This window comes from Lontra canadensis, unplaced genomic scaffold (genome assembly GCF_010015895.1).
Source record: "Lontra canadensis isolate GAN:19392208 unplaced genomic scaffold, GSC_riverotter_1.0 scaffold44, whole genome shotgun sequence".
Lineage (NCBI taxonomy): Eukaryota > Metazoa > Chordata > Mammalia > Carnivora > Mustelidae > Lontra > Lontra canadensis.
This window is the reverse complement of record NW_022631038.1, coordinates 8,579,747-8,596,547: the sequence shown is the minus strand read 5'-3', so window position 1 is coordinate 8,596,547 and position 16,801 is coordinate 8,579,747.

Here is a 16,801-nt window from a genome sequence, read left to right as displayed (position 1 = left end):
AAATTAACTGCAAGGCTAAAGAATCATGGGGAGAAAGCCATGAGTTCTGTGCTTTGCTTTCTCCTCCTCTGGAATTCCGCTGCTCTCCTTGGTATTGAACCTGCACTCCTTGGTAGGTGAACTTGGTCCTGGCTGGGTTTCTTGTTGATCTTCTGGGGGAGGGGCCTGTTGTAGTGATTCTCAAGCGTCTTTGCCCCAGGCGGAGTCGCACCGCCCTTACCCGGGGCCGGGCTGAGTAATCCGCTCGGGTTCGCTTTCGGGAGCTTTTGTTCCCTGAGCGCTTTCCGTAGAGTCCGGCGGACGGGAATGAAGATGGCGGCCGCCCAGTCTCGGGCCCGGAGGAGCCGAGAGCCCGGGGCCCCTCTCCTCAGTGCGCCCTCAGAGAACAGCGCCCAATTACTCCCGTCACCCTGGCCTCCGGCCGCGCTCCGAGCTCACCGAGCCTGCGACCGGTTCAAGGTAAGCCCGAGCTGAGAGTCACTCCTCGGCTCCGTCTCTGTACCCGGCTTCCCCGTTCTAATACCTGCGAGCTCTGCGACACTCAGACACCCCGATCCTTCTGTGACCCTGCGGGACCTGAGGCCACACTGGCCCTGCGTGGGCTTCACCCCAGTTAAGCCTCTGGAGCGATGTCCCTCAGCGGAACAGACTTTTAAAAGTCCCGATTTTGTGCTCCGTTGCTCCGCCGCTTGCCGGGAGCCGGCCCCTCCCCCCCGCGGTCTATCTTCCCGTCCCTTTGGATTCACTTCTCCGCCAGTCCTACCTTTCAGAAAGTGGTTGATTTTCTGTTTCTAGAATTGCTGTTCTTCTTCTCTTCGATCTCCCGTTGGATTTGTAGGTGTTTGCGATCTTTAGATAAGCTATCTAGCTGGTCTCCCGCAACCTGAGGTAGTCTCAGCTGCTACTTCTCCGCCATGTTGACTCGTCCCCAACCAGTTATTTTTTAATCTTTAATGGCAAATTTGCCTTGTGGCCAATTAGTGAGCAGAAAATGTTTGCATTGAAAATGTTTGTGGCAAAGATGCTTGCGGTAGAAATACCAGACACACTTGCAGACAATGCTGAATGAAAGAAGCAGATATAAAAGAATATAGACCATGTGATTTCATTTCGAGAATGTACTGATAGGAGGCACACCAACCATTGATAGGACAGAGAAAAAAAATGCAGGTGGCTTGTGTCACATTGACAACATCATATATCTTGAGCTGGGTGGTGGGCTCAGGCATGTTCCCTTCTGAAAAGTTTATCCAACAGTATAACCAGTCTGTGCATTGCATCGTATATAAGTTATGGGTTCTAAATAATTCAAAATAGCTTAGAATATGTTCAAGATGCATTGCAGTAGTGGTGATCATCCAGTGAGATAGGCATGCAAACTGGTATATTTCTGAAGAGAAAAACTGTAGCAATATATATATTGATATATATATATATATATATATACACACACACACACACACACACATATATAATATATATATAATGTATAGACTTAAAAAGTATTCTTTTTCAAGAGTATTCTTTCTTTTTAGTCACACACTTTCAGAGAAATGTAGACTCCAGAAAAAAATGAAATGCTCTCTAGTTCATTTAATAATGTAAACCTAAAGCCAAAGATGGGGGAGAGGAACAACAACAACAAAATCCACTCAAGCTATTGCTTTTAGCCCAGCTTTATGGGGAACTAGAGGATCCCTAAAGTTTGGGGGTGGTGGTGAAGAAAATAATATTTACTAGATTTCTTTTTAGGGAGAATGCTGGATGCAGTTCAATGTGGAAAATGAAGAGCTAGTAAAATGCAATTTCCTTCAGCAGGGGAAGAGTGACTGGTTCAGATATAGGACGAAATGTCCTGCCATTTTCAAAAAGTTGAAAAGACTTATGTGTTCACTTTCATGGAAACATACTTGTATTAAGTGAAAAACAAGTGGGTGGAATGGATTGTGGTAGATGCGACAGATTGCCCTCTTCCAATGCTTTCCTTTATTGTAGACGCAAAAAGCCAAAACGTCACGCTCGGAGATCCTACACAGCATGAGTTCTGGACGTTAGTGAGGTTCTACGCTTTTCTAGATTTGGGAGTCCAAAGGAATGCAGAAGCCATAGACCATCCCGTTTTCCAGTTGCTGGGGTGGGCAAACAAACTTGTTGGGCAAGAACAGTGGTGGGCGGAGGTGGTGTTTCATTGTAGGCACTATACTGTGGGATGTAAAGGGCCATTGAAACAGTGGCCAATTTCTTTAGGTCCTGACTTTCTGTTCCAACCTCTCCTGAAATCTCTGTACCTTCCAGGTAGAGTAGTAGTTGGTGCCATTCTGGAGATCCAGGATGGAATTCCCTCCTCTAGAATCTTAAAATGTTTTATAAACACCTATTCCCTTATATTAAATTCCTTTCTTCTTAAGTTACTTACAGTTTCCTCTGTTCATCACAGGATGCTATAATGATCTTAAACAAAGTCATTTATGTATTCAACACATATTTACTTAAGGCTTGGAACTTCCTAACTACTGGCTACTTAGGATACATCCCTGAACAAAACAGACAACGATCTTAGCCCTTAAACAGTTTATATGGTAACCAAGTTGTCAGCAAAGAAAAACCAAACATGATCTAGAACTGTATACTATCTGAGAAAACTGTATACTTTTGTTTTGCTTTATAAAAAGAAATGAAATCGATCCAGGAGGGCATAGGTGACGTAGTTTGAAGCGTTAAGCGGAGTGGTCAGATTATCACATTGAGAAGATGACGCTTGAACAAAGATTAATAAGCATCAGATAGCAAGCCATTGGGTATCTGGGGACAGAGAGAATGGCTAGACCCAGGCCCAGAGACTGGAGTGGGCCTGATGTATTGCAGGAACAGCACAGAAGGTTGTGTGGTTGAAGCAAGAGGAAGGCAGATTGTGGGGGATGATGAGGCCAGGGAGATGAGAGGGGCTATTAGGACACGGGCTTTTACTTAGAGAAAGGGGGAATACTGGCCTTTTGTGCAGATGAGTATATCTGATTGGTGCTTTAAGAGGACTGAGGCTCACTTGGCTGCTGAGAACTGATTGTTGATGGGCAGGATGGGTCCTAATAAGGAGACTGTTGACACAGTCCAGGAGAGCAATAGCTTGGAATCTGGGAGAGACTGGAGTGGACATAGCCTTGCTATCACCAGATGACCGAGTTTGTTTTCATGTTTTTACTTCTCCGTGCCTTCAGATTCCCTACAATACACGCAATTTGCTTAATACTAAGACCACATTTAGGAGTTACAATTTATGGTTGGTAGAAGAAGAAAAGTGGCTAAAGGAGACAGTCATTTAGTTCCAATTTAAAGCATCTGGAGAAAGAGAGGAGAGGGAGGGGAGAAAGGAAGGGAAGATAAAGGAAGCTGAAGAAAAGGGAGTTCACACTAAGAGTAAAGTATAACCCCAACAAAATGTACCAATTCATATGGTGACGCTGGCCTTGGTGCTGGTAATAATAGCGATCATAACATTAGCATCTCTGAGACTTACCAAAACAAAAAATTATCTCTGCTCACTCCACAGACAAAGTGTGGTTGGTGGGGTGGGAAGGTCAGCTCTAATTCCCTTATTTACTCAGGGACGTTTGGAGAGCGAGACCCCCTTCCCATTCTGCAGAGCAGCCATGAGGTTCACCGTGGCAGGCCCCTGCCTCGGAGACCTACTGGCAGGACATTAGGTCTGCACTGGTCAAATGCCCAGACAGAACACAAGGTAGTGGGAAATTTAGTGAGCATTGAAACCTCCAAACTTTGGGTAAAGAAAGAAGAAGGAGCAAATTAGAAGGAGACATGAGAACAAAAGATATCCAGGTAAGAGAGCTGCCCTAGGAAACAAGAAAAAAAGATCCTTTAAGAAGGAAAGATAACTGTCCGGGGTCTTGGCTGACCTTAACACTGGTGATCTGAATAACAGTTGCTTTGATGGAGAAGAGAGACCAAAACCTGATCAATGTTGATTGACAATATAACTGGAGGTAAGATAGTGGTAGCAGTGAAAAAGTATAATATTATACACACACACACACACACACACACACACATGTATATATAGTATAATTTTCCAGAAGTTTGTCATAATATGAATGGGAAACCAGAGTGTCCCTGCAGGGCTGTTTTGATATTTTAAAATATTTAATGATATCAAGATCTTAGTATACTTAAAGGTATCAAGTGTATTTAAAAATCCTTAACTTATTTTAAGTTATTAAAGATATTCTGTGTGCCAAGGGCATTGGCCTACTGAGATACGAAAAAATAGATGGTGCAGGCAAGAAGGGGGCTCTGCTGAAGATCAAAGTCCTTAAGACCCTGAGGGAGGCAGTGGAGAGTTTGGTCTTAAATAGGAAGACCACTTATTTTCCTTTGTCACAGGAAAGAAGACAGCGGGTAAAGGTGCAGGTGCAGGTTGGGTGTTGGAATTGGGGGCAAACATATGTGGTGTTTGTCTGTTTCTATGCCTCCGTGATGTATTCAGCTAGGTGACTAGTGAGAGCGATGAGAAGTGGAGATTTGATAAGAAAGTGTCCTAGAGATCGGAGTGGATTTACTAGTAACATGTAGTGAGTACCAAGGGCAAAATGCAAGACCTACAGAGAGGAAGATTCAGGAATAAGTCTTGTTTGCAAGGGAGACATTTTATTGGAATACTTTTCACTTGTGCTTGTGAAGAAAAGATGGGAAGGCAACAGAAATGTAAAGAAAACAATGATTATTGACAGTAGGTGATTTGGAAGTCTTGTCAGTGTCAGAGAACATGGGAGCATGAGAATAGGTGAAGTCAGTAGGACCAGAGATATTTAGAATCAAGAGTTATGATGAAGTCATTAACTCATTAATGAAATATGCATCTTTTAGTGCCTATTCTAACTGCTTTCATGGTAGTTACCAGAAATGAGGCAGTGAAAAATACACAAGGCCCTTGGCCTAATGAAGTTTGGCATTTCATTAGTGCAGTAAAGAACCAACACAGAGATTTCTGAGATTATATCATAACCCATGATGCCTGCTAGAGGGATAAGAAAGTGACATTTGAGCGGAAGCTTTAAAGTGAGTGGGATCTTGAGTTACTTAGGAATTAAGTGGGGAGATCAGAGAAAAACTTTTCGAAAAGGAAGAAGATTCTTTTGAGGATGAGAAACAAACCCAGGGAGCTGGAGGTTATGGGGTGTGAGATATCAACATTGTCTTTGATCACAAGATTATACCCTGTCCTTGAGAAAAATCCATGCAGAATTTTCTCTGATTAAAATATAGGACATTAAATGCTGTAATGGAATACTCTCAAAAATGTCTTCATTTATCCCTCACAGGATATTAAAAAAAAAAGTGCAATGTGTGGATATTTTATCAGGTATTAGAATTTATGGATTATATATATTTAATACATGTATATACACATATGTAGGTGTGAACATATACATATATGATAATTTTAAGGATTACACATACATATACGTGTACATCCAAACACACTGGTTGTCATATTTTCGTCCTCCAATCTATAATCCGACACACTCATTTGCAGAGTACATCTCTCTCGAAAGAGAATAGATGTATCTAATTCTCTTCTCCAACATACCAATACCAATTTTATTTTCTAGTACATTTTTCAAAAACTTGATGTTTAATAAAATAAGTGATTATATTTTAATTTTATATGGATGAGACTAGAAAACAATTTCTAAATTTGTTACAAAGCTAATTTGCTTTTTCAATTTCAGCACCCATACTGCACCTGCACCTTCATTGTATTTTATTCGCTAGAATATGTTCCCTCTCCTTCTACACTATACTGTTCTTCCATAAGAAATAAAAGGTCTGGAGAGTAGTAGCCAATGAGAAATACTTGTTAAGTGACTAAGAACCTAGTGTAATATCACAGCAATATTTTAATAGCCTATTTCTTAATCTTCAAGTGTATCATATATCTATTTTCTTCCAAAATTGTACATAATTAATCTGTAGGTAGAAATTTTAAAATGTGGGGCGCCTGGGTAGGTCAGTGGGTTAAGCATTTGCCTTCGGCTCAGGTCATGATCCCAGTGTCTTGGGATTCAGCCCTGATTTGTTGGGTTCCCTGGTCAGGTGGGAGCCTGCTTCTCCTTCTGCTCCTCCCCCTGCTCATGCTTTCTCCCTCTCTTTCTCAAATAAATAAATAAAATCTTTAAAAATTTTTTAAAAAATACTTTAAAATGTATTCATAATTTTTCTAGTTAACATTACAAACCACAAAAGTTGGCACAAACCACAAACATTTATACTAAAGGTAAAATATAGATTTTAAAATAAGAGCTTTTATCATCTGGTTATTTGTGTCTCTCTTATTCAATTTCCATTTTTAGTAGCATACTTTTTCCCCTTTACATTTGAAAGTATTCATTAGTTTAAGAGGACTCCTGAGGGGTGATTAAGTTATTTTTTGAGTATAATTTATGTAATTTGGGGGAATATATAAACTCTTTCAGTCATTTAGTAAATCATTCCCATAATCTTATCTGGCTGCCAAAGTGAAGTGGACATTTGGCAAGTGACCAGTTAATTTGATTGATGCAGACACCAGACGGTATTATGCACACACACACACACACACACACACACACGCAAAATTGTAACTTGGCAGCTTTACTGGGTTCTTAATGGATCAAAAGGCTTGATGCAACTGCTGGGGTAGCTGATTCACCTTGTATGAACTGACCCACACGATTCAGAGAAAACGGGAGTGGTTGGACACAGGAACTCGGGCAGATGTCTTTGACTTATATTTTACCAATATGTGATCAGACTGATTGGAGCCATCCTCGCTACATATGAAACAATCTGCATATTTCTCCTCAACTACATATGCAACCATATAATAATCATCTCCTTTCATGATTTGAAGTGAAAGTCAGGAAAAAAATAATGTTATTTAATGAAGTAGCAAGTAAAATACACCTTACAAGCTGTTTGCCAAGAGCTAACATTTATTATTGGTGTATAAACTCAGAGGAGAGCTTTTCACTGAATTTTCCTTTTTAGGCTTGTTATTAACTTAATCTAATACTTACAAATTGAATTTAATGCTAGTCTCATCTGATTTTTGGATGATGTGAAATGGGTTTTGTACAATTATTAATTGGGGAATAATTGTAGCTGTATGTTTTAAGGAGTGAAAAAAATATTTTGGTGAATAATACAAAAGTCATAACCAAAATAAGATAGATTCCAATAATTTTTATAGCATGTTAAAGAACAGATTTCATATACAGGAACTGAGAAAGAAATTGTTTTCTCGTATACCAGAATTGCAATTATCATGGCTTTACTTTTGCATTTCTAAGTGCACTTGTGCCTTTGACAGAAATATACTGTTATCATGATGAAAAAGTTTCTTCTTGAAATTGTGTTAGACTGTGTTCGGCAGTATCTGTTTATGTAACACTTGGGCTTAAACAGACTGAAATAACCATATTTCATACGACTGATTTAAAAGATTATGGACAGAATTCCATTAAAATTATGGGATAAATGTTTGATCCTCCATACACAAATTACACATGGAGTCTACTGATAGCTTATCTAAATTGATAAAGTATTTCAAGAGAAAGTATACTTAAGATATGCCATATAAATAGTGCAGAAAAAGCAATATTTAGAGCTCAGAATGCTTTGTGTAATGTTTGGGGTAAGACTCTTTAACCCGATTCAATTTTGCATGTGAAGCATTTTAATGAGAAGTTTACTGCATAACCTTTGCATGTATAACCTTTGCTTAATAGCTATGGCATTGAAATATAAAAAATAATAAAAAACCAGTATCTGTGGCCCTATTTTCAATTAAGGACTGGAGAGATATTTATAGCTGCCAATAAAAAATCAAGAACATATTTCTAAATTTACTTTTTCCCTCCAGAGTCTTAGGCCTTTTCAGATTGCAAAGCCAACAAGAATGTGTATAAATTGAATTAATTGCATAGTTGTAGATACTGAAGTCCTTTAAATTCCTGTTTTTGCCATCGAAAAGAAAGAAGATAGAAGAGATAATAGCTACCACTCACATGGGTAAAATTAATATGAATAAGTAGGCGCTAGAGTATATTCCCTATGTAGGAAAGTTATTAAGATTTTCTCTACTCTGGGGGCACCTGGGTAGCTCAGTGGGTTAAACCTCTGCCTTTAGATCATGATCACAGGGTCCTGGGATCAAGACCCGCATCAGGCTCTTTGCTCAGCAGGGAGCCTTCTTCCGCCCACCCCCCTTCCCACGGGCCTCTTTGCCTACTTACGATCTCTGTCAAATAAATAAATAAAAAATCATAAAAAATTTTTTTCTACTGTTTATCTGCAGCAACCATCCCCAGACCTACTGTAGCACTCATCATGTTCTATTTTAATGCACATTAACTCATTTCATCTTACTGAACATGAGTTCCCTAAGGCTAGGACTGTTACTTTTGTAACACAGGAGCTTGCCAAATTTTAAAAAGTAAACAATGGACTCTCTCTGAGCCACTTTAGGCAGCTCTATCACACTCCTGTTCTGACAGACCCTAAATCCCCCAGATTATGGACAACTGGCATTTGGGGACTATTTGTGCGAATAGCGAGCACAGATTCCCAGCACTTGCTAAGCTAAGGGGAGTAGGAAGGAGGGCGTTGATTTATTGGGGGACAGGTCCACCCGATGTTTCCAGCAGAGCACCCAGCTCTGGCAGTTTCCCCTGAGACATGTAGAACATAAACCTTTTGTGTTTTACTGACCTAAGCTTTCCTAACTCTGTTCTTTCCCCCGAAGAAACTCTATTCCTTAATGCACACAATACCGTGTTATTGAATTCCTTAGTGGCCTGGGAGCAAAGCTGATGAGAGCATCCACAAAGGGACCTATTTTGCCCAACAGGCAACCCTTGTAAATTAGGTATGGGGATATGTTTAATTTTTGAGAGACTTGTTTTGCCAATTTTATTTTAAGGTTTTGCCTAACTTTGGCCTCTAGTACCTCTCCTTTAGAAACACGCAACACTGAGAAGAGAGACGAAACCCAAGTAGTCCACATTGAAGGATTTATTTTTCTTAATTTACATTGAACACTTTTATATTTCCAGATTCCCTAGGAGACTACCTTGGAGTACCAATTAGTGTAAACCTATAGGACAGTTTGATAATTCCATTAGATAATAGATATTGATTCCTGGATATGGAGGCTATCTGGAGAATTAAATGTTAATAAGTGCTATGAGCAGGTTGCTAATTCCTGTGGCCTGAGATTATCTGGGTTTGTGGATAAAATACACATCACTTTTCTTAGATTGAAAAACTGAGTTAGCTTCATGATGCTATATCAAAGTTTGTTTATTTCAATAGAAAGTCAAAGGCCGAGAGGCCACTGGATTTGTATACCTGTATACCTCACCTTGCTCCCAAGGTAAATGTTCTGTGAAAAATTATGGCGTGTTTGGTATTGCATGGAAAAGTAAAATTCTAGAGAATGATATATATTTAATTATATGACAATTTAAAGAATGCTTAGACTCACTGTAATGGCAAGAAATGTTCTACATCAGCAATTCATACTTCAATTTGATATACTCCTTTTGGAATATCATATACATGTAATACATTATAGATGCTGAAAAAGATATAAAATGAGTAAAATGAAACCACTTCCCTCACAAAATTTACAGTTTATATCAGTGAGGGCCCAGTCAAGTGAACAGAAGATACTCTAGGTCTCCACGGGGAGGAGATTAAATTCAGGGAATTGGTTACAAAGTAGTTGAAGACCCGAGAAGCTAAGGAGACTGCAGGCAACATTCGGGAGAGGCTGCTGGGGGAGCCAGTAACAATGTGATAAGAACTAAACCTACTGTTGAAACTTCCCTTCTCTGAGGGAAGGGCCATCAAGTCAGTGTTAGAACCACAGTGGATAAGCTACTGCGTGACAGATGCAACTCTAGACAGAGTAAGGGAAGAAGAGCTCTGGATTCTCCCCTCCACCTGTCCTCTGGTAGTATCAGGATCCCCCATTGCTGCAAGCCGCCTGGGAGCCCCTGGTAGGGACCCTGGGAAAGGCACATACAAATCAGAGCAGGGAGGAGGGAGGAATATGTCTGAGAGCAGGTCAGCAAGTGGCCAAGCAGAGACAGAGATATTCAAATAACTAGTAGAGTGGAGCATAGGAAAGGCCATGAGAAAAGTACAAATTAATTGCTCAGGTGATAAACTGAAGGAAAGACATAAACTGAGAGTAGGTGGTATGATGTGGGTCAAGATTAAAGTGGATATATTGTTTATCATCTAAACCAAAAAATCTTAAAGAATGTATTGGGGAGGCGTGCCCTGGGTGGCTCAGGTGGTTAAGCATCCTATTCTTGGTTTCAGCTCAGGTCAGGATCTCAGGGTCATGAGATGGAGCCCCAGGTCAGGCTCTGTGCTCCACTCAGCGTCTACTTGAGGTTCTCTCTCCCTCTGCCTCCTCCTCACGTGTAGCATTCTCCCCTCCCTCAATAAATAAATAAATAAATAAATAAATAAATAAATAAATAAATAACATCTTTAAAAAAATAAAAAAGAATGTATGGGAGGTCTTTTAGTGAGTACTCTAAGACAACAGGCATAAACTAAACAAACATAATACTCGAGAAAGACAACAGTGGAGTCAATCTGCATGACTGTGTCATTGGAGATATTTCACGGTTAAGTACCAATATCTGCTAAGGTGTGTCAGCATCGTTTTTGTGGGAGAATCACTGTACCATTTTCCCTTGGGGAATACAGACTTCTCATTTAGGGAAGATTACAATCAGGTTGGTTTTGGACCTGTTGAGTGGCAAACAGTGGTAGGACATCCATGTGGACATGTGTCAAAAGATAACACATACCGCAAGTTCAGTGCTTCATTTGATGGATCACTCCATGATATCAGGACCTCGTACACGTTAGGTACTCGCATCAGGCAGCTTCATCATTGCTATCTCCTTGGTCAGGCATTACTCACCTCGCTTCCTCTGATGGCCATTTTTGACTCTTTTGACACATCATGATGACTATTCCATAATATTGGCACTATTTAATTCTTGGAAATCTATATTCTATCTTATTCCATTCCTCTGAAAGTATTCACTCACCATTAGCTAACAAATGCCCAGATATCCTATGAAGCCCACATTTTCAGTGTTGATACTTGTCTACATTTCTGGATCATTTGAAATGATTGATTCCCTTAAAAAAACTGACATCCTTAGACAAAAAAAGTATGTTGAATTTCTTGTTGCCTTAAAATACTTTAAAGGTAAAGACTAATATACAAAGTAAAATGAAAATCATCTGAATTCTAGACTCTAGAAAAAAAAACTGTAGATTTTGGAGTGTTTGGTTACTTAAACAAGTTGCAAATGGGAAGGCAAGTATTTTTTTCATACTGCTGCCTAGGACAAGTTTTGTCCTTCATTCTTTTCTTCTTTTTTCCATTTTAATTTATTTCATTTCTTTTCAGTGTTCAAAAATTCATTGTTTATGCACCACACCCAGTGCTCCATGCAATACATGCCCTCCATAATATCCACCACCAGGCTCACCCAACCTCCCCTTCCCAAACACTCAGTTTGTTTCTCAGAGTCCACAGTCTCTGATGGTCTGTCTCCCCCTCCCAAACACTCAGTTTGTTTCTCAGAGTCCACAGTCTCTGATGGTCTGTCTCCCCCTCTGATTTCCCCCAACTCACTTCTCCTCTCCATCGCCCAATGTCCTCCATGTTATTCCTTATGCTCCACAAGTAAGTGAAACCACATGATAATTGTCTCTCTCTGCTTGACTTATTTCACTCAGCATAATTTCCTCCAGTCCCGTCCATGCTGATACAAAAGGTGGGTATTTATCATTTCTGATGGAGGCATAATACTCCATAGTATATATGAACCATATCTTCTTTATCCATTTGTCCTTCATTCTTAATTAAAATCTAGGACTAGCAGAGCTTTTGTGCATTATTACTGGATGCTAACAAATGGTCTATTATATTACTGGTTAAGGAATCCAATCCTATCTATTATCAAAGTTTCACTCTCTCAGCTGGATCAAAGCTTTTGCATTTCTTCAGTCTGGCGAGCCTGCAGGGAGAATGGGCAATGCCTGCTTCTCTCTTTTCTCTCTTTTCTCTTCTCTCTTTCCCACTCTGTCTCCCTGACTCACTAGGCTGCCTCATGGTTTCCAGAGCTAGAGTAGATGGCTGGGAGAGAGCACAGAGGGAGGGAAGGTTCTATGGACGGGTACATTGCTTTGGCCATGCATGCCTCTCTTGTCATTAGATGGTCAGGTGTCACTCTGTCTGTCATGGTGCTCCTCTCCCACTTAACCACTGGTCACTCTGCCATCAGCCTTGTGTTTTCTGAGTCCCTAGCACAGATTTCATCTCTAGGTATCACCTTACCCATCCCAGCTGATCCCGTAGGGTGATTTGTTTTTTGTTTACATGATGCAAGTGCAGTACCTCTCCAGGTCCGCTTGTGATTCATCCCAAACATTCATTCATTCTTTTTCCAACAAATTGCCTGAAAGTATAGGCATCTACTAGTGGCGCACCATCTCTCTGTTCTGTAGCAAAAGGCTGCTCTTTCTTTTTCTAGTGTGATTGAGGAACCAATCTACCCCCCACCCCCCATGTATTAAGATTGTCTCCTGGAGTCCCCTTGATTTGGCTTCAGGTGGTGTTAGGGTACGGAGCCGACCACCCCTCAGTTAGACAGAGGACACTCTTGATAAAGCAAGTCACACAGCGAGGTTTATTTCCAGGTAGCTGGGGTCCGAGTATCTGCCCGACACAGCGGGTTTCTACAAGGACCCCAAGCACTCAAAGCCAAGGGTTTATATAGCATTTTTTAAACATCCAACTCACAGTAATCTTCCATCTCTTCAGAGACCATACATACTTTTGACTTGCGCCCCCCTGGTGGTTTAGTAAGATAAGCTTTTTTTAACATCTAGTCCCCATGGCACAACTGCCTAGCGGCTCTGGTGGTTTAAGCTGATTAGCTGCTGCCAGGGTGTTGCAGGGTGGGGTATTTTCTTGGAACTAAAGCAGGGTGGGGGTCCCTGGAACTTAAGTAAAGTAGGGGAAAGTTCAGCCCTACGGCCTGAAATGGCTGCCCAAGCTAAGATGGCTGTACTTAGGCTAACCCACTCTTACAGAGGGTGTGGGTAACCTGCCTTTGTTTCTCAGGCAAATAGGAGAGGAAGTACCTCAGGGCTCAGATAACAGGAATTTCCAATGTCTCCCTGTCAATGTAAAATCCCCCTTTTATTCACCCTCCTTCCAGAATGGGGAGGACCTAATGGGTGCAGGACAAGATTTCATCCCTCCCAGCCTTTTGCTTTTTTTTTTTTTTTTTTTTTCTGGTCATCACGTTACCTGTTTTAGGAGAGGTAAATAAGAATCCTTTTTCCATGTTGAAGACTTAGGCAAAACTGGGTAAAGTTATGGAAAAGCCTCACTTCATAATACATTTTGAATATCTTGCTACCATGTGTTTATGTGGTATATACATTCATAATTGGAATCAGTAAGTATATAAAATTGTGCATTGTACTTTTTTATTCCTTATTATGTTAATGCCTCATTTTTGTGTTACCAAAACTCTTTCTACATAATGTGAAGGCATATAATATTATACTGTAAGGATAATTATAATTTCCTCAATAAGGGCCCAGTTTTATAGATTATTCCCAATTTTTATTATTATTGTTGCTATTATAAATAATGCAGAGTGAATATGTTTTTAACAGAAAACTTTCAAATATATCTTGGCATTTTCCTAGAATAATTTTCTTGTTTTAAAATATAGTACAGATTTGAGAACTGTTGCTGTATTTTAGGAAATTTCTCTCCCAAAAATGTCATGAAATTTTACATTCTCCTTCAGCACTGTATGAGAATGTGTTTCTTACCATTTCTGTATTCATGTTCTTACTAATATTTTTTCCTTTATTGGGTTTTCCTTTCTGTGAATTTTCCTTCCTTTGTATATCTTTGTCTTAGCCTCTGGATTATTTCCTATTAATTTTTAGGAACAATAATTAGAATTTTATTTTTTTATAATTAACATATAATGTATTATTTGCCCCAGGGGTACAGGTCTATGAATCATCAGGCTTACACATTTCACTGCACTCACCACAGCACATACCCTCCCAATATCCATCATCCTGCCACCCTATCCCTACCTCCCCACCACCAAGCTATCCTCAGTTTGTTTCCTGAGATTAACAGTTTCTTATGGTTTGTCTCCCTCCTTAGTCCCATCTTCTTTCATTTTTTCCCTGCCTACCCACCACAATCCCTTTCCCTGCCTCTTGAATTCCTCATATCAGAGAGATCATAAGATAAATTATCTTTCTCTGATTGACTTATTTCACTCAGCATAATACCCTATAGTTCCATCTACATCATTGCAAATGGCAAGATTTTGTTTCTTTTGATGGCTGCATAGTATTCCAGTGTGTGTGTGTGTGTGTGTGTGTGTGTGTGTGTGTGTGTGTATACCACTTCTTTTTTATCCATTCATCTGTTGATGGACATCTAGATTCTTTCCAGTTTGGATATTGTGTACATTGCTGCTATAAACATTCAGGTACACCTGCCCATTTAGATCACTACATTTGTATCTTTAGGGTAAATACCCAGTAGTGCAATTGCTGGGTCGTAGGGTAGCTCTATTTTCAGCTTTTTGAGGAACCTCCAGCTTCTATTCCCACCAACAATGTAGGAGGGTTCCCCTTTCTCCGCACCCTTGCCAACATCTGTCATTTCCTGACTTATTAATTTTAGCCATTCTGACTGGTGTGAGGTGGTATCTCGCTGTAGTTTTGATTTGTATTTCCCTGATGCCCAGTGATGTGGAGCACTTTTTCATGTGTCTGTTGGCCACCTGGATGTCTTTGCAGAAATGTATGTTCATGTCTTCTGTGCATTTCTTGATTGGATTAGTTGTACTTTGGGTGTTGAATTTGATAAGTTCTTTATAGATTTTGGTTATTAGCCCTTTATCTCATATGTCATTTGTGAATATCTTCTCCCATTCTGTCGGTTCTCTTTGGTTTTGTTGACTGTTTCCTTTGCTGTGCAAAAGCTTTTGATCTTGATGAAGTCCCAGTAGTCCATTTTTGCCCTTGCTTCCCTTGCTTCTGGTGAAGTTTCTAGGAAGAAGTTGCTGCAGGTAAGGTTGAAGAGGTTGTGCAACTCAGGGATTTTGATGGATTCCTGTCTCACATTGAGGTCTTTCATCCATTTTGAGTCTATTTTTTGTGTGGTGTAAGGAAATGGTCCAGTTTCATTCTTCTGCATGTGGCTGTCCAATTTTCCCAACACCATTTGTTGAAGAGACTGTCCTTTTGCCATTGGACATTCTTTCCTGCTTTGTCAAAGATTGGTTGACCATAGAGTTGAGGGCCCATTTCTGGGCTCTCTATTCTGTTCCACTGATCTATGTGTCTATTTTTGTGCCAGTACCATACTGTTTTGATGATTACAGCTTTGTAATAGAGCTTGAAATCTGGAATTTGGATGCCACCAACTTTGGCTTTCTTTTTCAAAATTCCTCTGGCTTTTCGGGGTCTTTTCTGGTTCCATATAGATTTTAGGATTATTTGTTCCATTTCCTTGAAAAAAATCAATGGTATTTTGATAGGAATTGCATTAAATATGTAGGTTGCTTTAGGTAGCATAGATATTTTCACAATATTTGATCTTCCAATCTGTGAGCATGGGGCGTTTGTCCATTTCTTTCTGTCTTCCTCAATTTCTTTCATGAGTACTTTATAGTTTCCTGAATACAGATTCTTTGCCTCTGGTTAGGTTTATTCCTAGGTATCTTAGGGTTTTGGGTTCAATTATAAATTGGATTGACTCCTTAATTTCTCATTCTTCTGTCTTGCTGTTGATGTATAGAAATGCAACTGATTTTTGTGCATTGATTTTATAACCTGACACTACTGAATTTCTGTATGAGTTCTTGCAGTTTTGAAGCAGAGCCTTTTGGGTTTTCCACATAAAGTATCATATCATCTGCAAAGAGTGAGAGTTTGACTTCTTTGCCAATTCAGATGCCTTTAATTTCTTTTTATTTTCTGATTGCTGAGGCTACGATTCCTAGTACTATGTTGAATAGCAGTGGTGATAGTGCACATCCCTGCCATGTTCCTGACCTTCGGGGAAAAGCTCTCAGTTTTTCCCCATTGAGAATGATATTTGCTGTGGGTTTTTCATAGATGGCTTTGGTGATACTGAGGTATGGACCCTCTATCCCTACACTTTGAAGCGTTTTGATCAAGAAAGGATGCAGTACTTTGTCAAATGCTTTTTCAGCATCTATTGAGAGTATCATATGGTTCTTGTTCTTTCTTTTATTAATGTGTTGTATCACATTGATTGATTTGCAGATGTTGAACCAAGCTTACAGCTCAGGAATAAATCCCACTTGGTCATGGTGAATAATCCTTTTAATGTACTGTTGGATCCTATTAGCTAGTATTTTGGTGAGAATTTTTGCATCTGTGTTCATCAAGGATATTAGTCCATAATTCTCCTTTTTGATGGTTTTGTCTTTTGTCTTTGTCTGGTTTTGGGATCAAGGTAATGCTGGCCTCATAAAATGAGTTTGGAAGTTTTCCTTCCATTTCTATTTTTGGAACAGTTTTGGGAGAGTGGGTATTAATTCTTCTTTAAATACTTGGTAGACTTCCCCTGAGAAGCCATCTGGCTCTGGACTCTTGTTTGTTGGGAGATTTTTGATGACTGCTTCAATCT